The sequence below is a fragment of the Eucyclogobius newberryi genome, unplaced genomic scaffold (genome assembly GCF_026437365.1).
Source record: "Eucyclogobius newberryi isolate DKJ021-1_F unplaced genomic scaffold, fEucNew1.0.hap1 SCAF_11, whole genome shotgun sequence".
Lineage (NCBI taxonomy): Eukaryota > Metazoa > Chordata > Actinopteri > Gobiiformes > Gobiidae > Eucyclogobius > Eucyclogobius newberryi.
The window spans coordinates 5,241,129-5,268,356 of record NW_027315735.1 but is presented as its reverse complement, the minus strand read 5'-3'; the positions used below and the strand labels follow the sequence as shown (position 1 = coordinate 5,268,356).

The following is a 27,228-nucleotide window of genomic DNA, read 5'->3' as shown; positions in this document are numbered from 1 at the left end:
AACCGATATTATTACAATATTTAGCTCTCACTCAAATTTATGTTTTTTTTGTTTTAATTTTTTTGTTAGTCTTATGTAGGCTATGTGTTTGATTTATTAGCATTTTGGTAAAAGGTAGGCCACTTCTATCATAATTAGTATTACTAGTACTGGTATTAATTATTTTTACGGTGGACTGTGCATAGTATAAGCTTCAAGTCGCTTTGTGAAATTGACAGGTGCGTACTGAAAAACAACAGCACCGCAGAGTCCAAATTATAATCCAGGCTTCAAACGACCTCTGCGTTTGTGAGAGAGGCAACTGCGAGCTATAAGCGAGAGGCGGGGCAGAGGCACCAGCGCTACACATACGGACACACACGGACACTCACGGACACAAACGGACACACCCACTGAGGGTCTGAGAACTGCCCCAGGACAGAGCGCTGCACAGACAAAGCAGACGGTGGTCAACAGCGTGTGAGGTGAATCTGGCAAAACATTAAACCAAACTGCTGTAAAGACACAGGGACACTGTGTAGTAAAGAATCTCACAAGTGGAATATGATTAGAACAGGTTAAATCTACCAAGTAGTTCACCTCATATGAAGAAGATGTTAAAGATAACTAAATATGATAGAGAGCCTGTATGAAATAAAAAACAAAGGCCATAAACTAAAATAGGCTATGGTTGTGCAATTCACATATTATTTAGAATAACAATAATTCAAAGACAAAATTAATTGTTTTGCTGTTTTTCACTAGTAATGGCGACTTTAGAATGGTGACAGAATCATGATGATTTTAATAGTAGGTCCCGAAGCCTCTGTGCTCTCACTGGCCCTGCATCTGTGCTCTTTACATGCTTCACATCAATAGCAGGACTGGGGCTGTGCAGATGTGGTGTAATGAAATGATTTGTACTTTCAAAATGTTTAATGTGAATTTGGTTTCAAAGCAGAAGGAAGGGAAGGAAAAGCACGTCACTCGATGTCTAAAATCGTTATTCTGGCCAGTCTGACTTGTCTTGCATTGACGTTGCAGTGAGCGCTCCGTAATCACGTCCCTCTCTGGCCTTGTTCTTCATCACATGAAACACAGTTTGTTTCTGTTGCATTAGATCCAAGTTAGCAGCGGGCTACATTAGCACACTCAAATGTGCTCTCTTCTAAAGCTGTAGCGTCCAGTAGTAGTCCCATATTTCAGACATGCAATTTGAGGAGCAAAGTAAAGTGAGCGTTTCTCCAACAACTGTTGTGTTTCCTCTGGTGCTGTGTGTATGTGATGGCTGCTCCTGCAGTGTGCATTAAGGTTGCGTCTGATTGGTCAAAAGTCAAAACAAGCCTATGCACACAACAGATGCATGATTAAAACATTATACTTTGTGATATGCATATCACACACTCCGATATCGCAAAAATAGGAAGAAAATTAAAAAGGCAAGTCAGAAAAAAGACTTAACACACACCAGCCCTGAAGTAAAGTCAATTTATACTCGCTGGTCCAGCAGAAAGTAGAGAAATAAGCACTTCTTTTACGGGCCACTTTCATAATAATTGTGACAGTGGGCTTCTCTTAAGCAGAAGGTCACTTAGAGAGACAGCTGTTCTTTTACGGGTTGAGTTTTACGTTTGATTACAGCCGCACAAGGCTCTCAAATAACTAATGACCAGAACATCCATTAGAGCTGCAAGCGAACAGGTTTTCTAATTCCGCACAAAGCTGTGTAATTGGCCCCCAGAATGGCATGTGGTGATTATCTATCCATCTTCCCAGTTTAACAGGTAAAAACCCACAGTGCTGACAATTTTGATTTGCTCCAATGACCTCTGAGTGGATCTTGGAAGTGAAAAAAATGGCGCTCCAAGTGTGGGTGTTGTTCCTGCATGAATTTGTATCAAGCAAATTTACACAACGCAAGACAAGGTCAGTTCTGATGCATGGCTTAACCTTTATCTTATGCATGTGGACCTTGAGGATATTGGCTTCAGCTGTATTTCCTGTAATGAGCCTTTAAAGGATACATGAACCATGTTGTAATGTTGTCCTCATCACTGGACCAATGTAGAGTTGAGTTTTTCCAGATTCACATACGCATGTTTTAAAATGTTACGTAGTCATTTTTCCAAAAGAAAACCACCGTAAATGTTAGTTTGCCACTTGCTACAGTGACATCAGTCGGACACTTTTCTATTATTGTTTTAGTTTAGATCAATGTTGTGCTTTACAATGAACATGTAAAATAATGATCTAACTTTGTGATAGATTTGCAATTAAATACTTGAAGAAACTAAACTCATAACTCATAAACTCATGAGATGGAAAGATGGCGCTGCTGTGTTTGGCCAGCCGCTTGCTCCTCGGCCTGTTGCTAACACATAAAAAGTGAGGGGATCGTTCCTTCACCATTGCTTGTCCCAAACTTTGGAACTCTCTACCTCCAGCTCTGAAGGCTGTAAATCTCAGCTAAAGACATTTATTTCTTACGTTTGGTCATTGTATTTCTGTATTTAAAGGAATTATGGAGGATTTTTTGGCGGCAAATTTTTGTCTCATTTTCTCGTGGCGTGGACAGCCGAGTAGTTCATTCACATGTCAATCATAGGATGCACCTACTGCTCACCTGCAGCCTCGTCGGCTCGTCCCCAGGAGAGCAGCATGTTTCCCTGGCTGCGCAAGCGTGGTTGATATGCCGGTGTGTGTCTGGATCTATTATAACAATATTATAATAGATCCAGACACACACCGGCATATCAACCACGCTTGCGCAGCCAGGGAAACATGCTGCTCTCCCTCAGTGTACAGGACAAAATTAAGACAGAGAAAGACAGTTCGAGCTGGCTAAGAAGAGACAGAAATCTACAGGAGACGAGAGATGCGAGGGGATCCGTTGCGCTAATAAACAAACGCACGTGTAGCAGCGGGGCTGTTGCGTGCTTCCTCCATTATTCCTTTAACACAAGTTTTGCTCTGCTGTATGAAGCACCTTTTGCACTTTCTGGATGTTGTTAGGCCAAACCTCATTGCTATGGCACCACACTTTTCGTGCGTCAGTCAGATTCAGGCGCGGCTGTAGAAAGGTTTAATAGTGTAGGAGATCAGTTGTGACTCGGGATGTCTGACTTAGTAACAAAGAAGAGATGTGCACACTGATTGCTTAGCAACATTTTCTGCTCATTCTGTGCACTGAGAGCAGCAAAAGGAGCGCACACACTGCTGCTGTGACTCACTCCTCTTTTTCTCTACAGAAATGCCTTGTATTTACACATGTGCGATTTGATGTGTTACATGGTACGTGCCACTGCAACAGCTTCTCCTTCTCTGCATAAAGGTTGAAAGGGTTTTATTATCATTATTGCATTAGCAGTATAAAACGCTGTGTTGCATAATGACGTTCATCAATATTTTTTAAGAAGCATTATAAAAAAAAAATTATATAGTGACAGGCGCTATACAAATAAATATACTAATTTAACCATTATTCCCTCATTAAAAACATTTATTTAGCTAGTCCTCTCCCCTTTGAGCCTCAGCAAACACTTGGTTCTAAATTTTGTGACATCTGACCAAGAGCTCCAAAGGATTTATATGTTTTCAAGTCCATAAATCAGTGCCAGACTCTGAGAATTTCTGCTGTCAATTCACATTCATTACAACTGCGTACTACATTTGTATGGCAAGCTAGCTTTTGTTTATTTCCCCATAGCAATTATCTCTGCTCTCGAAATTCACATTTTGCAGGGAAGGACCTGTGGGGGAATCTTCTCTTTTAAAGTTTTAAAACATGAAATGCCAAAGTAAAGGTACTCAAGAGCATGTTTAAAGGCCAACAGCGATACAAATAATGCATAATACGTGTCCTTTAAACTTGATTTAAAAGGACAGTAGTCATCGTTTTAGACTCTAATGGCTTCTCCGTTCTGCCCTTGCTTATAAGCTTTTCCCTATTCTTCCGTGTCCTTCTATGAGTAACACAGTAACACAAGCTGCAGGCAAATGAGCCTTGCATTGCTTTGACGGTGCTTAGCAAAACGTTATTCAGAGCAAGATACTATGCTTCTATACTACTTAAAACTTACAATGTAATGTAACTTGGCGACAGCAGTCACTTAGAACGACATTTGCAATAAAGTTTGACCAAGAGAGAGACAGGGAGAGAGAGACGTAGATTGATTGCAGTTACTAGAGACATCTGGTTCATCAGACGGCCAAATAAAGATAAGTTATGCTTGTATTTTGGATTGGACAGTGTAATGAATTCAAGAGTGGCATAACACAGAGACCGCGTGTGACCGTAAATCCCATGGAGACAAAATAACCCAGAGCAGAAGAATGTTGTTGCTGGTTGGGTTTAAACATTTTTTTTATCTATATCTGACACGTAATCTGAAGCTGAGGGTGGCTGAAGCTGAGGGTGGTACCACAGGTCTGGAAGACCTCCTGTCTGGTACCTGTGCCCAAGACACCGCGCGCCAAAGACCTCAACAGCTTCAGGCCAGTGGCTCTCACATCCCACCTGATGAAGACACTGGATCGGCTGGTCCTGGACCACCTCCGCTCCACCGTGAGCTCAGCCATGGACCCGCTGCAGTTTGCATATCGGTCTGGCATCGGAGTGGAGGACGCCGTCATCTCCCCGCTGCACCGCTCTCTCTCTCACCTGGAAAAGCCTGGCAGCTCTGTGAGGATTCTGTTCTTCGATCTTTCCAGCGCCTTCAACACCATCCAGCCGCTGCTCCTGAGGGACAAGCTGGAGACGGCTGGTGTGGAGTATGACCTGGCAGAGTGGATCCTGGACTACCTCACAGACCGACCCCAGTTTGTGAGAGCCCGGAACTGTGTGTCTGACACTCGGACCTGCAGTGTGGGGGCGCCCCAGGGCACTGTCCTCGCGCCCTTTCTCTTCACCCTTTACACTGCAGACTTCAGACATGACACGGACAGCTGTGTCCTGCAGAAGTTCTCTGACGACTCTGCCATCATCGGACTCATCACGGACGACGATGACGCGGAGTACAGAGGACTGGCGCAGGACTTTGTGGACTGGTGTCAGCGGAACCACCTCCTCATCAACGCGGGGAAGACCAAGGAGATGGTGGTGGATTTCCGCAGACGCCACCCCACTGCCCCCTCTCCAGTGAACATCCAGGGACGGGACATTGAGAGAGTGGACTCATACAAGTACCTGGGTGTTCATCTGAACCACAAACTGGACTGGACTCATAACACAGACGCACTGTACAGGAAGAGCCAGAGTCGGCTCTACCTCCTGAGGAGACTCAGGTCTTTTGGAGTGACAGGGCCACTCCTGAAGACCTTCTACGACTCTGTGGTGGCATCAGCCCTCCTGTATGGTGTGGCCTGCTGGAGCAGCAGCATCACAGAGAGGGAGAGGAAGAGGCTGGACAGAGTCATCAAGAAGTCCAGCTCCGTCCTGGGCTGTGCTCTGGACTCGGTGCAGGAGGTCGGGGACAGGAGGGTCCTGGCTAGATTCACATCTATGCTGGACCATGAGTGTCACCCCCTGCAGGACACTCTCTCCGCTCTGGAGAGCAGCTTCAGTGAGAGACTGATCCACCCTCGATGTGTGAAGGAGAGGTTCCGTAGGTCTTTCCTTCCTGCTGCTGTCAGACTTTATAACAAAAACTGTTAGTACTGAACACTCGCAATACTGACCTAACCTAATACTGATGTGCAATTCTGTCATATGTGCAATTGCTGTTGGAATTCATGTGTAATTCATGTGCAATTACTGTGAAATTCATGTGCAATCTATGTGCTGTCGTGACACATATTCATGTGCAATTACTGTCGTGATCACATGCAATGGTATTTATTTATTTATTTATTTGTCTATGGGAGTTTTTATTTATTTATAGGAGATCTTCTACTGAAAGTGTTTTTCAGACTTCCTATAAGTGATCTGTTCTTCTGTATCTACCTCTGTATCTACCTGCGTTGCACCAATGAAATTTCCCCATGTGGGACAATAAAGGTATATCTTATCTTATCTTATCTTAATACTTTGTGTAGATTCTAGAATCATTTTTGTAGTTCTTACGAATATATTGTGACCTGAATAATTACGATTATCAATTAACTGAATAATCTGGTCATCCCCAGTCAATAATCAACTGCAATGTCTGGTTTCAGATGACTTCAGAACATTATATGGCCCCATAATGTTTCATCGATAAGGTATGTAATTATTATTGTTACTAATGTTTTTCACTAATGTAAATGATAGTTTCAGTATTTTATGGATTTTTTTTTTTTTTTTTTTTTTAGATGCACACATTTAGGATTACAGAGTGCCGTACATCTTCAGCTTAAAGCCACAAACATCTCCGTAGAAGACAGTGAGGTGAAGATTCTGCAGGAGAAGAGATGGTTTGAGTTAAGGAGACTAGATCAGCAGGTTGAGAAGGACTCTTGGATGAGAGTTGAAACGTCTTGTCTTTTCTAAAAACAATGTCCAGATGACCAGAACTGAATCCCTTCCAACAATTTGACAAATAATTTGAACGGTCAAAAAAGGTGTAAGTTGCATTCAAATTGTCTGTGCAGTTATTATCAGAGTTATTCTGTTATAGAACTCAGCACTGCTTCCTGTCATTTTCAACTTTTAATTGTCAAATCGTCTTCACAAACTGCAACTTGACTGATGAAAAATTTTGATGATTATTATCTCACCAAACAACGTCACATAGGCTTTAAGCAACTAATGTAATTAGCACGATTTTACTGTAGAAATACAATTAAAATGGAGTGATGAGTGAGTCTTGTAAGCAGGATTAATAAAACAAGCATGAATTAAGCTACCGCAAATAAAACTGATGAACAATGTTAAAAAAAAAGAAGTAAATTTGCAAATAAAGGTGTTCTTTAAATTGTAGATTCGTTAAATAATGTTCCATTCTACTGTTCTTTTTTATGGAATCGTAAGATCCCTAAAAAATCTTCCTATTGTGCCATTCTTGATTTATTCTTTGTAAAGAGAGGCTGGTTCTGCAGAGCTACTTTCCTGTGTAAAGTGAGTTCCTTCTCCCTGCTCGTCCACATGGTACTGCAGGGACCTTTTACTGTAAATGAAAGTAGAGCAAACTGCAAATGATGTTCTGCTTAAGTGTCAAGAGGCTCCACAACAATAAACCAACTGTAGAACATTACAAACATCAAGTGCCAATACAACAAGCACATATTTATTCAACACACTGAGTTGTATTGTGATTAAAAAAACATTTTGGTGCGGCCCTGTGGTGGAGTGGTTAAAGCACAGCACGTGTACGCCAGGCTTCAAGTGCAGCCGGCCGCAGTGTCGTGAGTTTGAATACCCACTCCAACAGTTTACTGCATGTCCTCCCCTCTCTCTCATCCCCATTTCATACTGTCCTTTCCTGTCTAATAAAGCAAATACAATCTTTTTTTTCAAACAAAAAAACAATTGTGATTTGATCCCAGTGACAATAGGCTATTTAGCCCAACCCAAATATGACCAAGCCTTATGTGGAGAAACCTTTTCTCATCTTATTCACTTGACTTGAACAAATGCAGCAGGTTGTGATCCATGCTCAAATCTAATTATTACCATTTACCATTTTCTTTTTAAACAGACTAATGAGTAAAAATTGAATATATACAGTTTGTATATTAGTGTTCTTGAGGAAGGCGCAATTAAATAAAATTCATTGAAACTATATTAGTAGTAGTAGTAGTAGTAGTAATAGTAGTAGTAGTAGTGGTAGTGGTAGTGGTAGTGGTAGTGGTAGAGGTAGTGGTAGTGGTAGTGGTAGTAGCAACTACATGCAAATGCATGGTTTAAATGTCACTTAAGCCTTGGCCGCCGGAGGAAATAATATGCAGCACCAATGCAACCGTGCTTAAATAATTCTAACAGAAAAATCTAAATGCCACAATGCATAGTAAATAGCCAGACCAGAAGCAAGAACATTCAGTGAGGAAGATAGATACCCCATGTCTAATTTCAGGTCAGTAATCTTTCAAATAATACATTAGCATGGTGGTTTATGTATGCCTGTTATTGTCCAAGACTAGAGAGGTTTTTGGTACAACATCATACAAATGAAATCTTATGTACATGATTTTGTCGATATAAGCAAAGACACAACTGCTTTTAGTTCCTAATTGACATTCCGCTGATATGTCACATTAGGATTTGCAGGTTGCTATAGCCCATCACAGCTGATTATTCCGCATAATCTTCAGATGATTGCAAGGGCTCATATTCATATTGAACAATCACATATAATCACAAAGAGCAGTTACAGAATTACCAATTACCACACACATATTCAATATACATTTCATCTGTGCTTTGACAAAACCCAGTGGCATGATATAACTGCCAATATATTTAGTAATGTAAAAATAGGCAGCTGATTATAAAACATGTGTCAGGCTCTATCCATTTTAAATTGGGTTTATTAAGGCAACATGTACTGTTATTCTCCCTCTTAACAGTGAAGTTGAAGATCATTATTATGCATGGATCCGTTAATGCCTCTTTTACATAATTTACATGACATTGTCAGTCCAGTAAACACATATACAGCCATAATCACTTTAAAGTAGCTAATGAGAGAACAGAGGCACAGGCTCATGTTTACAGTATTATGGTAGCACTTCATCTTCAAGTGCTAAACACTAACTAAAGCGAATAAAAGAAACAAAGCATCAAAATGGACAGAGTATAAAAATTCAGCACTGCCCCAGGCAGAGCCAGGAATGGTCAGAGTCCACACAAACAGGAGCAGCACTCTAGAGCAGCATTCACACAACTAAAGTATTGCACAGAAAAATAGAGCTGCGAGAAATATTAGGGAATTAATCTGTTTGTAAATTGGATGAATTGGTTGTATTCTAGAGAGGCTAAGCATTAAAACGTGCACAATGACATGCCCAAATGGAATATCATCTATTAGACGATATTAAAGAGCCCATATCGAACAATAATATTGGCCGAGCAATATATATGTCGGCCAGACGTGGACTTACCATTAAGCAGCAGGCTGATTTTGCCTTGAGCCCCTTCCTATTAGAGACCATTTTATTCATTTTTAATAAGAAATCAAACAGAAAATTATTATCATAATTATTATCATAATTTGATTGCCCAGCCATAGTTGTAAGACTTCACTTTTGTTAAACAAGTGTCACAAAGCATCCTTATAATGCATTATGGGTTTGCCTTCTCACATGCATGTGCACCATGTAACATCCAGTTACACATACAAATGAAGACAGATGTGGTTTGTGTCTCCTGTCCATCTGTCCCCATATCTACGTATCGATTTACCACCAATACAGCATCTTCTTTGTCCTTGCTAGTTACCCTGTCCTTCTGCACTGTGTATCCTCAATCTAAAAAATACCTTGCAGGAATCTGTGCAGAAAATATGTATGAGGCAGAGCATTGCTTTTGGTGCCAAGTCGGAAAGCACAGAAATTAGATTCCCCAAGAATACTTTCATAATTATCAGACGTTTTTGGACAATTTAAAATTAGTTTGCTGTCAAATCAAACTTTAGATTTATCAAGATAAAATGTGAAATGAATGCAGAGGCTAAATATTCTGAGATAAATCTTCAAAGGGTTGGGATACTGCAAATTTGATGGCATAATCCTACAATTCAGATAAACATTAAAATTCTTGAAGTGAGAGAAACGTACTGTATGCAAAAAAGCACTCTCCCTGCTTGCAGTGGGGTATGAATAAGTTTCATATTAGAAATGCAGTGTTTTCACAAGCAATAAAACCATGAAGCGTTGAGGCAGGATTGTTTCTGGATGAGAATGGACCACAAAAGAGGAAACTGTGCACGTCTGCTTCCAACAAAAGACATAATACTTTTTACTCAAACTGTAAATGGGAGAGGCTGGTTCAATACGTGCAATCACTGACCCTCAAAGATTCTCAAGACCTACTGTATTGACATAAAGATTTACCAAAGCCCTTGTCATCATGTTCTGCGGAAGAATAATATTGACTTTTTCTCTTATTCAAACTTTAGGTCCACTTTCACTGCATCTATGTATAAACTTCTTCCATAGTTTACCAAAAGAGTGTCTGACGAGCAGCTTTAACTGCAAAAAGGTTCCTTTTTTCCCATATGCAGACAATAAAATATTCCATTTGTCCAGAGAACTATCCTAAGTTTACTACAGTGCCTGTCTCTATTCTACAAACATTCAGACCTCTTATGCATATTTAATATAGTGCTTCCCTATTTTTTAGTAGGATGTTTGGTGCTTAGTGAAACAAAACAATTATGTATTCATTCACATGATCTTCATTAAGATCATGATAAATAAATGTTGTTTTTGCAAATTTTGGTGATGATTGCTGCGTCAGTTAAACTAGGCAAAACTCTACAAAAGGTGGTGATGTTTACTAACGGCAAGTGTCTTACTTTTAAAAGTAACAAATTAAGTTACCTCGTTACTGTTCTGGAAAACTAACATAATGTTACTGCGCTAGTTTGTTAAAGTACTCTTGCGTTACCAGTAATTAGCATTATTGTATAACCTATATCGTTTGCCGACCATCCCTTTGCATTGCTGAACACAGTAACATGATCATTAAGATATCATATAAACAATCAAAGTAAATGTGTTTGACTGAGCTTGATTTCTCTTTCATGTTGACAGATTACCACAATACAAGGTCAAACAATGAGTACATGTAGGCCTGTCCTCAAGCAATGAAAAACATTGCAAAAACAACATTAGTGGATTAGCAAGAGCTCTGACGCACAACAACAGAACGCGCTTATTTTAGCACTATTGATTATTTAAATCAAACTCACCACATCGCAGTTACCCTACATTTACATTACTTATTATGAAGGAGAAGGAGTTTTTCCAAAAACTAGCACAAAACTAACACAATGTGCTACGCCCAACTCTGTTAATGCCTCTGGTGTTACACATGTAGTCATGTGGTTTTCAGTCGCCAAACCTGGTTGTTCATTGTTTGTGATATTTGAAGGCTAAAGCTCATGGAGCTAATGTTTGGAACGGTACCAGCCTTCAGAATGTCAGCTCTGAAAGAATACTTATTTTAGCAATAAAAACATGTGTAGTTGAATGAATGTTTGATTTCATACTGTGGAATATTACAGGCACCACCCATCAGAAAAAGTACAATGTGCAAATAAAACAACACAAGCCATCAACAGTAACAATGTGCCACATGGATAATTCCTCTTCTGCACTTGACTAATGTCCATAAGTGGTGGGTGATCTTAAGCAAGGATCTTGGCCAGGAGTACCTAGCTGGAAGCTCAGATGTTCAGATCATGTTTGGGGTTGAGGGGGGCAGCGGAGTGCACTGAGGACAAAAGCACAAACTGTCCTTACAGTGTAGGTCCTGGTTGTAACAAGACGTGTATCCACTGTAAAACTGCCAAATCGCAGCGGTAACACCAGATGGGGAAAAAATCCCTTTGAGGTACAGTGTTAAAGCATGTTATTCCCTTTTATGTATCTAAATCTAAGACCGCTCCATGTGGAATTATGAATTATGCTCAAACTGCAACATGGTCATTTTCCCTTGATTTGTACTTTTAGTCCAGATCATGTGCAGTTTTTTCAGACGTTCAAAAGGCCTTGAACTACCATTCAAATACATACAAACTTCAAAACATTGTAACATGCTTACTGTATCTATTTCTTAACGTGTGACTTGTGTGAATCATGTTGGATAACTATAAACTTATCTTCATTTGGTGAAGATGAAAAGGTGATAAAGCCTTTTCATTAGGAGGTCCCGCCCGGTGGACAGGGCCTGAATAGGCTGAATATCTGAGTTCCCGCTCCTGAGTCGCAGATTGAGAGATTGTTTTGTTTGTTTAAAACAGAGTCCAGATGACTACAACTGAATCTTTTTCTACAATTATCTCATTATAACTATAAATGTGTTTTTATGTATTGGTTCATTTTATTAAAAGTTGTAGTTGTAGTTGTTTTAGTATCCTGTGTTTGTTTTTTTTTGTTTTGTTTTTTTTTTTAACAGGAAACATGAAAACGGGAACTTTTCTCATTGGGTTTTCTCTGTATGAATAAATAAAATAAATGATGTTACTGATGCACGTACAATAAACTGTTTTTCTTGTGCCTGTTTAGTCTTTCCTTTGCATCAAGTAGTGTTTATCCTGTACTATACTTCACATATAATAACCCAAAGAGGCTTCACTATCAAGTCCATGTATCGCTGAAATTATAATGCAACTCTCACCTTTGCTTTATACCAAGATGATTGCCATTTTGATAGATTGATTTACCATAGGTTATTTGAGTTGCAAAGAGATTGACTATCACTATTTAGTTCACAGGAAAGTATAGACATGTACATATAAGACACACACGAGAAATCAGTACTTTTAATAAATGTTTCCTGTTGTATTTGCTATAACTCTTAGATCAGAGGTGACATTCAGTTGTACCAAGTGGACTTGGGTTAAACACATAAACATCCTTGATAAAGCCAAGTCTTATATCCCACATTGAAAGGTACACGCTTCAGGGAAAGTCTAAAGTATAACTACAGAGGGTGGCGGTAATGTAACACTTGGATACCAATCGCCATAAAACACCAAAGAAGAAGAAGAAGAAGATTAAAATTGTATTTATTCCAACGTATGCATGTCCTGGATCTACTGGAGACACAGCGCTTTCATCCAAATCCACGCACCACCATAAACGAGTTAAACTAGCCCAAGACAATTCAAAACACCGGCTGATGAACCATGAGTCCAGCTTTAAGACGTCCTGGCATTGTCTTCCATGGGGACGCGTGGGGACCTAGTCTGAGGCCCTGTGAAGGCACATGAAACAGCTACCATGCTTTGAAACCAGATCAAACCCGCAATGCTCCTTTACATAATTCCTCACCGTCAGCTTGTCATCAGCCCCATCAGCGGTGCTCTTTAAAAGGTCTTCTGTGATTAATATTGCATGCAGACGCCCCAACGACAGACTCATTCCCCTCTTAACCACGCCCGCACCATACATCAAATAATGTTTTATGAAGCTGTGCCATTTGAGAGGAAGAATACAACTCGAGAGGAAAAACTTTGTGCTGACAAGGAGTGCAAACAGAACTACTTGTGAGTATTTTGCAACAATACAACAATGGAATACTTTAGAAAATATAAAAGCCTTAAATGAGACTTGAAACAATAATATTAGGTTGGTATGTCATCAAAGTGCTTGAATTTGTCCAATTTTACAGTAAAAAGTACTACTTGTCTGTTGTTTGGACCAACCAACTGGAAGCCAAAGGGGCAACAAAAATTGGTCTGAGGGCCGCATTTGGCCCCCGGGCCGTAGTTTGGACATGCCTGAAGTAATGTATGTTAAAAGAAGCTGCATTAAGGTACATTTGATTGTCCCCGAAGATAAAACTGTCCTCTGAATTTGACCCACACTTCAATGCTGCTGGGGCAGGAACAGTGCAGCACAAGGGAACCCATCTCTAGATCTTGAGAAATATGGAATTGAATCTAATATGCATGTTTTGGGGTTGATAAGGGAAACCAGAGTGGCCAGACACAGATGAGAAACATGCAAACTGCCCAAAAGGCCTGAGCAGCGAGAGGTGAGAGGCTGGCCACTCTGCCACCACGCCACTGCAGTCTGTGCCATGTGCTACAAAAAGTTCAAAAAGAGCTGTTGACAATGTTGACAAAAACAGATCTCAATATATTGACAATATCTTTACAATCCATCAGAAATGTGCCTGTAAATGTCTTCCAATGATATACAATTTTCATTACAAGAACATTTCAACAAATTCCTATCCATTTCTACAAATGGAAAATGGAAAAAGGGGGTGATAATAGAAGATATTTCGAAGGTATTAAAAATAAATAAATAAATAATCAATAATAATACATTTGTGACTAAATGAATGAATATAATTATAGTAAAAGAACTTAACGGTGATGTTACAAATGTACATTTACATTGAAGCTGTGGTTTCACTGGTGCTCATGCCATTATATAATGACAAATGATGTGTATCTTTATATATACTTTTATTTTATCTATTAGTAGTATCATATACTGTAAATGTGTTTTAGTTTGAGTGAGATGTTGGAGCCCAATATTTTTTAGTTGCTTTTGAAAATCTTCAACATGTGTATTATTTATAGGCGCTAAGTCAGCCTTGCAACATGAGCCATTTTTATCTTGAGCACAAGTGACGTACAACAGCAGTTATGAGCCCTGCATTGTGGCCTTTCTTGTGATAATTTCTCTTATGATAATTTCATCTCTCACAATTTCCATATCTCACAATCAGTGTTGACATAGTATTCATCATTTCGCATTTTTTAGCAATAACAAAATCAGTACTTTCTGATGGTGGCTATTTGGTTTTGGTTTTCCTCAGTCAATTTATTATTGTATTGTTGCATTATATTCTCTGCACAAATACCTATATATATGCATGAAACTGGAATTCTAAAATCAAATATTGAAAGGAATTTGGCAATATTAAATTCTCAAAATTTTATTATAAACTTTAACACTACATCAACTTAGGCTGAGCGCCAAAAGCTGGCAAGAGGTCTATTAGTTTCGTAAAGCCGTGTTGAGCATGGCTGCGAAAGCACGCACGAAGATCTCGCTTCTAAACATCCACTAACTCACTCCTCTAATTAGAAGAGGGAAAATCTAACAGTATTGTTCTAAACGGGCACGTTACATAGTTCGCGGTCGTCATCCCTATGTAAAGCACTTGGTTGCCCTGAGTAGGTTTATGTACGTTCCGTACATAAACGTTTGTAATGCAAAAATTGCATAGGGCTGTGACAGTGTTGTGGCGGTGGCATGGCGGTGGCGGCGGCATGGCAGGGGCGGCGATCATTGCCGCTTGTGGCTATATTGTTAGGTTTGTCTTTGTACAGTACACTGTCGGACACCAGCTATTGCTTTACTATTGGGGTCCCTACACACTTGGCCCTCATAAATTATATCAAAATGGTTCGGACTGAGGCGATCCTTTTTGAATAAGTATGTCACAGGCTATCACTATCTACAACCCAGTTCACATTTCAGCACTTTTCCCCAAACACCGAATGCCTCGATTTGACACAGGGCCATTAGATTCAATGATCCTGACTGTCAAATATATTTTTTGATGAAAGCTGCGACAAGCCTTGAATACTGCACATAATGTTCCAATATTGAGCGTGGACACAATTAAAAGGCGTTTTGCGCTCGCTAAGCTTGGCAAGCCCCATGAAAGCCTTTTCATATTCATTGTGTAAGTACTGCTAAAGGTCTTATGCCATTTTACTCTCCATTAAGAGACTGATGCAACTGCTAATGGAATTGAAAGGGCATTTGCATTGACTGCCTTGCCCTTCACCAATAGGAAAATTGCAGTTTGTGTGCATTTGTACTATTGCATAGAAATAAAGGATATAGTGACTTACATGTATTATTAGATAATTAGACAAATAATATGAATTGCATTTAAGTGCTGTGACTTCAAGCAAGGGTCTGCAAGGGTGTCTTGGGGCCCCAAGTGAAAAATCCCAAGGAATTTTCCAGACAAAATCCTTCTCTTTAATTTTGAACTTAAGAAAAATGATAAGCTGCTCATAAAAATAGGCTGTGGCTGCAGAGCCGTGGCGTGGTCAAATAGCCCAGCAGTTTCAGGAGCCGTGGCACAAAATAACATGGCAGTTTCGGCCGCGCGCCGTGGCTCTGTAGACACTCCCATAAAAATAATATGGTTCTTCTGCTTTGCAACAATAATGCCAGAGTTAGTTATTGCAGTTGCTGAGCATAACTGAGGACAGTATGTCAAAGAAATTGGCTTCACTGATCTCACCCCACCTGTTGTGGTCAAAATATAAAACTAGTCAATAGAGAGACCTGTCAATAAAATGTAATTACTGTAATTCTCTTATTATAACCTAAAGACTTCCTAGGGCCTCTGATGACAAGGAACTGCCTGTTTTGGCTGTTGGATAGTTACGCCTCTGCCTCAAGCATCAGTTGAAAGAGTGTAATTGTTTTATTTGAGTAGTTTCCTGTATTTTGAGGTCACGTCCCTTTTAAATTTTAATAATTTCAACTCTGCAGTCAAAACCAAGTAGCTTTCCTGTACATTTTCTAAAATCCCAAACTTAATGTGGAAAATCATGTAAGTAACTTTTGGCCCCGATTTTGTAATCTTTATAAGTGAGACCCCAGATTTGTGGAGAGATGACCCTTCTCAGAGTAAGAATAGTTTTAAAGGTATTTTAAGCAATACAACTTTGCTAATTTAATAAATGCATGATAAAACAGTCTCGCGCCTAACAGAACATTCCCTGGTATTAGTTATAAGTCCACATGTGCGAGGGGCTTGGCATTCCACACAAAATATTAAATGGTATTGATATCGGTCATCAAAGGGCCGATTTGTACTCCACTCAGGTAGCATTAAGACGGCAGTTTTGAGACCGGTCTGAAGCCCCTCAGGGTAGACTGTTGTTGTGGGTGGGGGAGGGAGGAACAGCTGCATCGTTGGAATGAAGCACCATTAGAACAACCTTGCCCTAGGTGAGTTTGGGGGATTTATTCAGCAAAGAGAGTTGGCAATTTTCTGCGGCTTGAGGTCTGAAGGAGAAGCTGTGAGAATTCCATCATATTGGCTGCCAGAGTACCTTCCCTCAGCGCGGACGTGCCCATTTCTCTCCTCACTTTTTTCTGATCTGATCAAAGAGTGCATTTTCTTTTAAGCCGTTTCTCTGCAGGGGAAACAGGATGTAGCCAAAATGTCTGAGCTTACATAATGATTGCGATATAGAAGGGGACATCAGTGCATTTACCTATAGCGTAATGGGACCGGGATTATATTTAGCATTAAATATAGCAGCTGCTGAGTCTTCTGAGCCGTGTGGTCCTTTTTAATAGAAGACAGACAAAACATCGGACATGAAAGGCCAGTAAATGTACTTTAGGTAAGATTATCTAAGGATAGACATGAAAAACGGTGACTATTACGGTTGTGTTTCATTTGCAGCATCCGTGGCGCTAAAGAAACTCAAGGTTGCTGTTTAAAGACAGTTACACAAATTCATTGGCCTGATTTTGAGAGTTCAGGACATGGGTATCAACATGAATATGAAGAAGTTAATTTCTCAACCTAAACATAAACTTGGGGTTTAAACTATAGACATTGTTTAACGTTTAAGCTGGTTGTGCATGATGTATGAAATTGTTTTATTAAATTAATCTAAAAGCACACTCCCACACTTTGAAAAATAAATTCCCCTCAGTGACAATAAATTCTAAAGTCTAAGTCTAAAGTATTAAAGTCTGCTCCACAGATATGGAGCATGTACCTAAGGCGCTGACTTCTTAAATCTAAGGTTAATCTGAGTTTATTGTCCCCACAGAGACAATTTCCCTCTACATTTGACCCATCCATCTGAGCCCTTCAGGGTATCTGTGAGTCTCCTCAAGTATTAGCTTATTGTGCATGTGTTCTGATCCACTTCACTCTCTGCCTCTCTCCTCAGTGTCCCTGCCAATCCTCTCACTCCCTCTCTCTCCAGACATGTCTACAGATGGCAGATCATCATACAGATGATGAGTCCTTAGCACTTCTTTCTGACAGCTCTCAGATTACATGGCAATTATGTTGCTTCTCCGATGCTGCTTTGACAATTAGCCTGCTGACAAAACACATAGCGGGGTTTATTTATGTGCGGACACCTTTCTGTTGTTGAACGATCCAGTTCATACCTGACTAGAAGCCTGCACTTTCCGAGCACAGCCTGCAAGGAGATCATTTGTCAAAAACGCAGCAGTCCTGGAACACTTCACAAGGCTCGCTGCCAGAGCGCTCCACAAACTATACTCTTTCTATTTGATTTGTGTTTACGCAGCCATTAAGCTAATCACACAGCCATCATCAGTTCATTTTCTTTACCCAACGAGAAATTGATTTAAGGTGCACTGTGTGGGGTTTATGAAAAAACATTAGCAGAAAATGGATATTAATAATCAGAATTACATTTTAATTAGCTCAGAAGACGGAAGTGGGTTTAGAAGGTTTGAATGAGCTCTGATTCTAAAGAGGGTCCATTAGCCGGTGCGATCAAACAGGCAGAAAGAAAATGGCAGCAGTGTTTACCACAAATTATTTCTGTCATGTACAAGTACAAGTAGTGTGTGCAATTACTAACGAAGCTTCCTGACCACCAGATTTCACTAAATTGGATGAAATCTTGTCTAAACTGCCAGCCTGTTGCATACTGACTGACAACATTTCCAAACAAGCTGGTGAATTGCTTTCATTTTACTACAGTGTGGTGTTTTGTGGAACGATGATAAACGCAAACAAAAGAGCATTATTAATACAATGGACACTATTTTATCATGCTTTAGCTGAACATTTGCAGATGAACATGGGTAGAGGAAACAAAAACACTCCTACTCCACACTCCTCCATGCACCAGCCAGTTTTGACTTATTTTTTCATTCACCAGCTTGTTTGAATGTTTGATTTGTGGTTATCCTCACAATAACCACATGCAACAAGCCCCTTAGTGGAGGAACACATTTCAAACTGTATCTAGTAAACAAATTAGCAAGAAAAGTGCCTGTGCTTTGCAACTTGACTTCTAAAATGCATTCTCTCATAAAGAGAGCTGACAGTTTGAAACTATATTTACAATGGCCTTGATTGTTGGGATTCACTGAAGAGGGATTGGATGGAGTCTTCTACACGCAGCAGCAGATGTGACCGTGTCAGTGGTCTGGGATTTTTTCACAGGGAGAGAAGTGTTTGACTTGCATTTTGAGATTCTAGACAGCATGTAGGAAGAGCTGAAATAATTAGGGCTGTATTTGCTCATTTGTATCAGCTAAAGACACACCCTGTACATTAATTACTCACTAAAAGTAGGAAAAGTGTGGAACCAGAAGCACTCCCAATAGTATTTAATCTCTCTTTTATCTGACCATGTGATTGGCTCTAACTATTCAAAGATCATGTCCTAAATAAACGCTCCTGAATAAAAGCTGCTCCAACAAAATTTATAAAGAAACAAGACATTGTACATATACTGGTTGCACCTGTCAATAAGCCACAGGTGCCCATGTTGTAACATGAGATATTTACACACGCCACTTGTCTTTTGAACCGGGGGTTAGCAGCAGCCGCTACGCCGCGCGTGGCCCGCTGCCCTGCGGTGTGGGTATTATTAGACCAATTTCTGAGTGAATATGAGTTGGATTGTAACAAAACACAGCATTTTGAAGCTTAACAAAACAGAAAACATATCACGGCTGTCCCCTCTGTCCCTTCTGTCCCTACTTTCCCCTCTGTCCTTGGTCACGCTGTGTGAGCTGATTTACCTGTGTCTTCACATCTGGTACATCTGCTCCTGAGCTTGTGCTTAGCCAGTGAGTGTTACGTTGTAACATGAGATATTTACACAGAAATATGATCAGGTCAGGCCAAGAAAGTGTCATTTCAATGCGGCAGGTTCTAAACTCCAGACCGCTGTATATCGCATGTCCGCGCTCCACGTGTCTTTGCGTTCAGCCGCGTCTAGATTCACATCCTCATTAGACTCATTTCTCTGTGAATGAGTCTGATTGTAATAAAACACACAGGGTTCTGAAACTTAAAATAAAGGGACCACTATCCACTGACGTCTTCTACAATGAGTCAAATGCTTGCGCTTCCTGCTAGATTGCTCTGGCCGTTAGCCAGTAAAAATCTATAAATTAACCGCACCATTTTATGGGACGCAAGGTTTGAAGTGTGGAAAAAGGTGTTGTTTTTTTAAATGCTTTTAAATTATGTTTAGCCTACTAAGACAGCAACGACCAATTAGAAGAAAAATGTAATACAGAAGCAAATAAAAATAAAGACCGTAAAACTCTTCTGGCTTTGAATATTGTCTTCCTCTTAAAACAGAACAATACTGATTAGTGTGATGCATTTGTGTATGATTAGTCCCGCATATCCACAAGTCCACCTTTGTTGACTGAACAAAATGAAAAAAATGTATATTGAAAGGCATTTTTATGTGTTTGTATTAAGATAAAAGTAATATTGAATCAAAAATTTTGATTGAGCAAATTGAGTTTTTTTTGTGACTGGAAAAATAGATTAGAAAAGGGTATAGGTCAAATGCACAAAGGCAAATGACCAGCTTGCTAAAACAAGTCTGTTGGCTGACGAAAGCCATATAGATTTGGATAAGTAATTGCGTGGAAGTGTTGCCTACATCATTCTGGTGTTCAGTCAATGTGACATGTGGAACACTATTCATGTGCCTCCCCATTCATTTACAGCTTGCTTCCCCAATCACTTGAGAAAATGGTTGCAGGAAAAAACAAGCCACTCTATGGCTGTAGTGGAAGAGTCTTTTGCAGCGGCTGCTATAATTGCATTTCCTGAGCAAAAATGCTTCATTTGTACGGTATCCGCTAGACAAAGGACTTGGTATTCATAGAAAAAATGCGAAAGTCTATCTATTTCTGATGAATTGTTGGCATATTGCATTCAAATGGATCCAGTCCACTAGAACAGATGACTAACGCTCACCTCAGATGTGAGGACAATGAGGAAGCAGGAGAATTATAAACTTTATATATCACTTGCCAAATTGAAGTGACAATGATCACTGTGTAATTGATGATATAGATTGTAGACGCCTAGAGACTGATTGGTTATTAGCTGATAAAAGCTTTCTAAAGCATTGGCAGAAGACTATAGCAGAATGAGCTGCTCACAGAGCCAGATACAAGACACTGAGATGATTTTGTGCTATACAGACTTTTCTAATGCAGGGGTTCCCAAATTTTTCAGGCTGGGACCCACAAAATAACTATGAAACTGACATTGGACCCCCACAGCAAAAGGTCAAGATAAAAAAAAAAACACTTCAAATGTTTTGTATCAAGGTCAACAGCAGCAGCATAAAAATCAATTATTAAAAATAAACAGTTGTCACATTTGTATTAAAGGTGGTACGGACGATTTTTTTCAGCAATTTTTTTATCATATTTCCTCGTGGCGTGGATAAATAGGTTGTCCTGCCACGTATCAATCATAAAACGCACCTATCGCTCACCTGCAGCCGCGTCAGGCTCGTCCCCACGTTTCCGCGTGCCTAAGCGCATGGATCTATCATAATATAGTTCCCTCAGTGTACGGGGCAAAATGAAAATGAAGAAAGACAGTTCGAGCTGACACAGAAGTGGACAGAACTCTACGGGAGACGAGCGATGCGATGCGCTCCATTGCGCTAATAAACAAACGCACGTGTGTGTTGTATCGGTCCGCACGGGGGAGTGTGCATGCGCACTTCCGCATGCGTTCTCAAATCGCCGAAAAATCGTCCATACCGCCTTTAATATGAGGAGTATCTATTTCCAAACGTGGATCAAATATCGAGCCTATTAAAATAATCATGCTATGTTGCACTGCTCAAAACACTGCATTGTGTTACGGATTCAGTCCACACTTCATAAACGGTAGAATATAAATGTTTGTATGTAATGTAACCTGCATACAATAGATGTGAAGGTTATGAGTACTTGAGTGTGCGTTGCTTTGAGGCTTTAGTGGGCGGTGTCAAATGAACCATCAGAGGATCACCAAAGCAGATCCAACTGGAGAGCTTGATAACAAGACACTTATTGTGTAGCTTCCCTAATTTTATTTTTCTTCCATACAGATCCTTATAACTTCACATAAATCAGAGAGTTGCAGGTCAGAGAACTCCAAATACATGATACTGTGCATGTGGCCAAGTGACAGCTGCGTTAGTTCTTACCTTATATTCTGGACTATAAGTCGCACCGGAGTATCAGTCGCACCAGCCAAAAAATGTATTATAGAGAAGAAAAAAACATCTATAAGTTGCACTGGAGTATGAAATGCGGTTACAAGTGTGAAAATAGCAAATCATTTCTCATATAATTTGCTACGGAGTATAAGTTTTAAGTATATAAGTATAAAATAAGTCGTACCCTGGCCAAAACTATGAAAAAAGGTGCGATTTATAGTCTGGAAAATACGGTATGCACTAAAGAGCAAAGTGAGCGCTGTTTGTGGCAGCGGCTGTCGGCTACTATGTTTTAATATCATTTGAACCAAATATCGTAATGACATACATTTTTATGATAATCTTGTTTTAGTCCTTCTTTAATGCTTTTAAATCAAATCAAATCAAATCAATTTATTTTTGTAAGGCCCAAAATCACAACAACAGTTGCCTCTGAGGGCCACAGGGAGAAATGAATCAACAATGTCTGTGGTGGCGATGGAGTCAGACAATGTCTGTGGTGGCGAGGGACGATGTCCCAGGGTCCTCTGTCCTTAGACTCTCCTTCTCGGCCAGGAAAAACTACAAAAAAAACCTCTTTGGGAAAAAAGCGTAGAAACCTGGAGGAGTTCCAGTGAAGGAGAGATCCGACTCTCACAGACGGACAGACGGACACAAGGAGACTGGATTAGACCTGGTTTAGACTAGTTCTGTGGGATTAAAGCCTGAAGTTGGCCTAGTTCTAGATAGTTCAAGACCTGCTTTATTGCAGCTTTATCATCTATCCATGTTTTTCTCTGGTAGATATGGTTTGTTTAGTCTTAGTTTAACCCTGGCCTTGTCCTAGATCAGCTTTGTACTAGTCAAGTCAGGTTTCTGGTAAACACTGGGTTAGTATTGCCTGTGTTTTAGTGCGTTTGTCATTTCTGTTGTTGAATTGTACCACTGTGAGTTGTTTGTGGATCTTATAGACATAAAACATAAAATTGTGGTGTGATTTTGTAGCCTGGCAACCAGACTTGTGACAAAAATTCTGGCTCATATGGATGAATCATGATTAAATCTGATTCATTGCACAGCCCTAAATAAAGAGTTAGAAACATTTGTCAATGTAGGGGGCACTCTAAAGAGTAGAATTAGCCACAAAACATTCCACTTTAACATAGTGGATTTTCTTTATGGATATCTGCATTGTTATATAAATGGAGTGCCATAATGAATAAATCCATTAGAAATCTTTGGGTCATTCCATCAAGAGCTATATATTATATTCGCAAACCCCTGCCCCTCAAGCAAATAAAAAGCCCCATCTACCGCGGGTAATAGTTGCACATACATGATTTATAGTGGCATTGTCATAAAAAGCCTCCTTTATAAGATGGAGTGCTATAGAGCCACATATTCAATGCAACATTCCCACATAGAGATTCCATTGGCGCTGTAGCTGAAGGTGTCTCGCCACGGCTGCACACAGGCTGAAAATCCCTGGGATTTCCAAAGAGCTTTCCTGAGGCCACGGCAATGAATTGATACCCCATCGTTGCATTACTCCTGGCCACAAAGCAGAGCACGGGCCTGGAATAATAATAGGAAGAAATCGTTGGGTTATACTTGCAGTAATCCACCTCCTTGTTTGTGTGTGAAACCAGGGCTGGTCAATACTCTCAACGGGAATCAACGCACCTATGTTCAAGCGGACAGAGCATGGACAACTACACAAGCAGCACACAAGAAAAGCATTCCAGTGCTACTGATGTTGGGAGGAATTTCCATCCGGACTGTTTTGTCTGGGAAGCGAGTGAGGGGTGAGATGCAACCTGTGTATCCTCCGAGGATGGGTGAATGCTCAATCGGCAACGTGATATGGCCCACTGCACAGAGCTGAGGTCGCAGCCGGAGTCTGCTGCCCGCCGATCATGCATGAGCTGGCAACAGTGTTCCCCCTGATTCGGCCGTTGTGGAAAACTAGCCATCATGCTACAATTGGACAGCCAACATCCCCGGCACCATCGCGAGGAAATGGCCTCATCCGTCTGACCTGTGTTGTGCGCACTCGGACGGAAATAACATGATTTCCACAACCAAATTTCATACTTTTATCCAGACTACTGGGTGGAATTTTAATGACTAAATTTGAATAAAACATTTGATGCATTCTGCTCATGCTACCAGTAAAGTAACACAAGATTATGGTTTATACACAGTTGATAAGCAGTAAGAAACTTGTGAGGAATGTTACCTAGAGTTGGGTAGTACTCAGTAGACGTGGGCAATATATCGAAATGTAGATAATATTGTGAATGTCGTTTTGAAGATGTTGTGATTAATTTTCCAAACTTTGTCTGATAAATAAACCTTAACTAAGGTTAAGGTGCACTTTATTGTTCCCATGGGGAAATTTGTCTTCTGCATTTGACCCATCCTTCAATGCTGCTCGGGCCACCTGTCAGGAGAAGTGGTTGCTATGGTTGCAGTCCACGGGGATCCATCTCCAGGTCTTGTACCAAGCTTGCTCAGGGCTAGTATAGCTTTTACCAATGGTGCATGTTTTGAGATTACAATGTTTACAGGCATTTAAACATTTCTGTTGGACTGACATAATAATCGGGATACAGATATATATTTCTGAGTATTTTATCTAATGTTGTACTTCTTTGAGTAGTTTTGAGACCGTTTCCTCCTACTTGGGTGATATATTTCACAGTACTCATCCTTGAGTATAAGTTTTGATTCCTCTTCTTGCTGTGAGTGAGAAGAGTGTTGACCATAATATAACCGTTGACCGTAGCCTGCCAAAATCTGTTGCTGGTTCCTTCGATCTTTGTTGTTGTTGTTTCCCCTAAAATTGTGAAGTGTGATATATGATTAGTTGATATATTCATTATCGTGACAGGCTTAGTATAAACTACCCCTCTACTTACATTCTCTAGACACTGTACATAGAAGCTTTTAAAAACATCTGCAAACATTACAACCCCCATAAGCTCAGGGCCACTATGACCCAATGTGCTGTTACTGTCAATGTACAAGTTGCTGTTTTTAATTATTATTTGCCTCTGTTCTGTAAATTAATTAATATGTTGTTCTTCAAATCATGTGTATTTATTACTCTTAATTGAGTTCATTCTTAGCCTACGTCTGATCTTATGTAAAATACGGGTACACAGTTGTACGCACTCTGGAAAACTCTGAACCACGAATCCTCTAGTTGGTAAAATAAAGATACTTTTGCCCACTATCCATTATCACCCAATAAAGAACTGTATGTTGGTGATTATCTGCAAATAGTTTTCTTTCAATAGTTTACTTCACAAAAATACTGTAAAATAAACTTGCACATAGAATTTTCCAGTCCTTGACACATGGGCGGATTTGATTAAAACCATGTAAGATTACTACATGTCACACAGTTCGACAGGCAGTATCAGTGTGTGTCAACTTGAGTGGCATTTCAAAGCACAGCAGTCAACAACAAGGTTTTACAGTTGCCAAAATAAAATTACTATTTAGCTAACACTATATACTAATATGTCCCAAATGTCTGTTAGCTGTCTGTCAGAGCCAATCATCAACCTGCACATCTCATTTTTACTATGGCAAAAGCCTTGATGTCAAATATATAGAATAACAATATTGACGTAAAATATAAACACATATAATATAAAAGGGTAGCACTTCATAAAAAATGCACTTTAATTAGCCTTAACAAAGCATGAACAATTATTTTATTTATCAAGCATGATTGAGGTTACTACTACTTTTCCCTTTCAGAAAGTATAAAACAAAACAATGCCTTACAAGTCGCAATGAACGACCTTCAGGTTAAAACTGTACCCAACGTTTTGTCATACATAAGTAAATTCACCACCCCTCCTAATTAAAAAGCCTTTTATCAACTGTAAACCTGTAAGAAAGAGCCAAGTGCGAATAATAAATGACACTTTGGTGGCTAAAACATTCAAATGCATGTGAATACTAATGATGTGGGTAAGTTAGATGCCTTCTTCCTCCTTTCATATTTTCAGAATCAAGTACTCCAGCTTTAATAGGCAAACTTCTCTACCAACTTAGCTACTTCTGCTCCTATAAAAACCCTATAAAAAGTGCTTTAAGCAAGCCGATGTGTCCTGTTGTATTCTTTCCTTGTTACACCTTAACCTCTCTGGAATGCTCAGTTGTAAAATTCACATTCTGATGCTTGTTTCTCCAGCAGACGAATGCTTGTATCTAGTGGCCTATCAGTTCTAATCTTCAGTGCACCTCTGCTTAACCCTGTGGAACCAAAGTCTCCGGAGTGCTCCTACATCACTGCGTATTAACTGACCCCCCTTTTGCTTGGCCGGTGCCGTGCCATCATTCTTAATTTTTAAACAGCTTTCACTTTACTGTACCCACACGATGAAGGAAAAAAATAAAAGTAGTCACTGTCCTTCAGAGAGCTTCTAATGCCTTTGCTACTTACAATACAAACAGATTCTCATTCACGACTCGGGAAAAATAAAAAAAAAACAGCCTCATCTGTCATGTATCGGCTCCGGCCTAACATTTCACTTTGTTTGGCAGACATTGATTTCTACCTCCAAGGTGTTGTCAAGGAGGCATCCAACTCGCGCATACCACCAAGGCCGCTTTGAAAAGGGAATCAGAGGAGCACGTACACAAAGCCAGGAACGCAGATGAACGAGTTGTGAGGTCACGTGAATTCTCGCCAAAGCGGTTGAATGCGGACGACGACGATGGAACGCGTGGGCGAGAAACAGCGCTGTATAAAAGCTGCTCATTCATGATGTATATTGGTGCTTTGTGCTATAATAGAACAGGTTATCTTCTTTAGAAAATGCATGGAAGCAGGAGAGTTTTTTCATAAATACTGTATAACTGAAATTGTTACAAAAACAGAAATACAATATCAGTATCCCTAAGTTACCCAGAAGCAAACAAACAGTGGTTTAAGAAAGACTAACTGAAAATAATGACCAAAATAAATCAATGTACCTCTGGAATAAGCTTACTTGATGTTCCCCAAACAACAAAAAAACAACATTCAACACTACTGGATGAATTAAGTTCCCCAGTTCACCCTTGAAAAAGAGGTTTCTTACCTTGTTAAATAAAGGTTAATAAACAAGTAAATACATAAAAATGAAAGAAGAAAAAAAGCGTATTCCCTGTATGATTATATTACACAATGTCCATAAACAGTAAGTGTGTTCAGAGACAAATAGGTTCAAGGATGATGAATTCTGGTGTCAATGAGGTGAGACATTAGAGAGCTGACTGCAGTGCTGAGTGCAGCGTCCGCACTAGCGCGCTCACTCAAATGCCACAGGGACAGCACATACCTCACTGCTGCTTCAGAAGATTCATCCAATCCCCCAAACATATGTTAAGACTGTTTTCCACCGGAGCAAGTCAAATAACAACAATTTATCAAAGTTTG

The 27,228-nt window shown here is 39.9% G+C and overlaps 2 protein-coding genes across 8 annotated transcripts in view; one reads left to right on the top strand and one right to left on the bottom strand.

Moving 5' to 3' along the window:
- Nucleotides 1-27,228, top strand: part of elovl6 (ELOVL fatty acid elongase 6) — a 557,878-nt gene that overhangs the window by 343,055 nt on the left and 187,595 nt on the right. The window lies entirely within an intron of this gene.
- Nucleotides 1-27,228, bottom strand: part of LOC140348922 (teneurin-3) — a 263,968-nt gene that overhangs the window by 173,695 nt on the left and 63,045 nt on the right. The window lies entirely within an intron of this gene.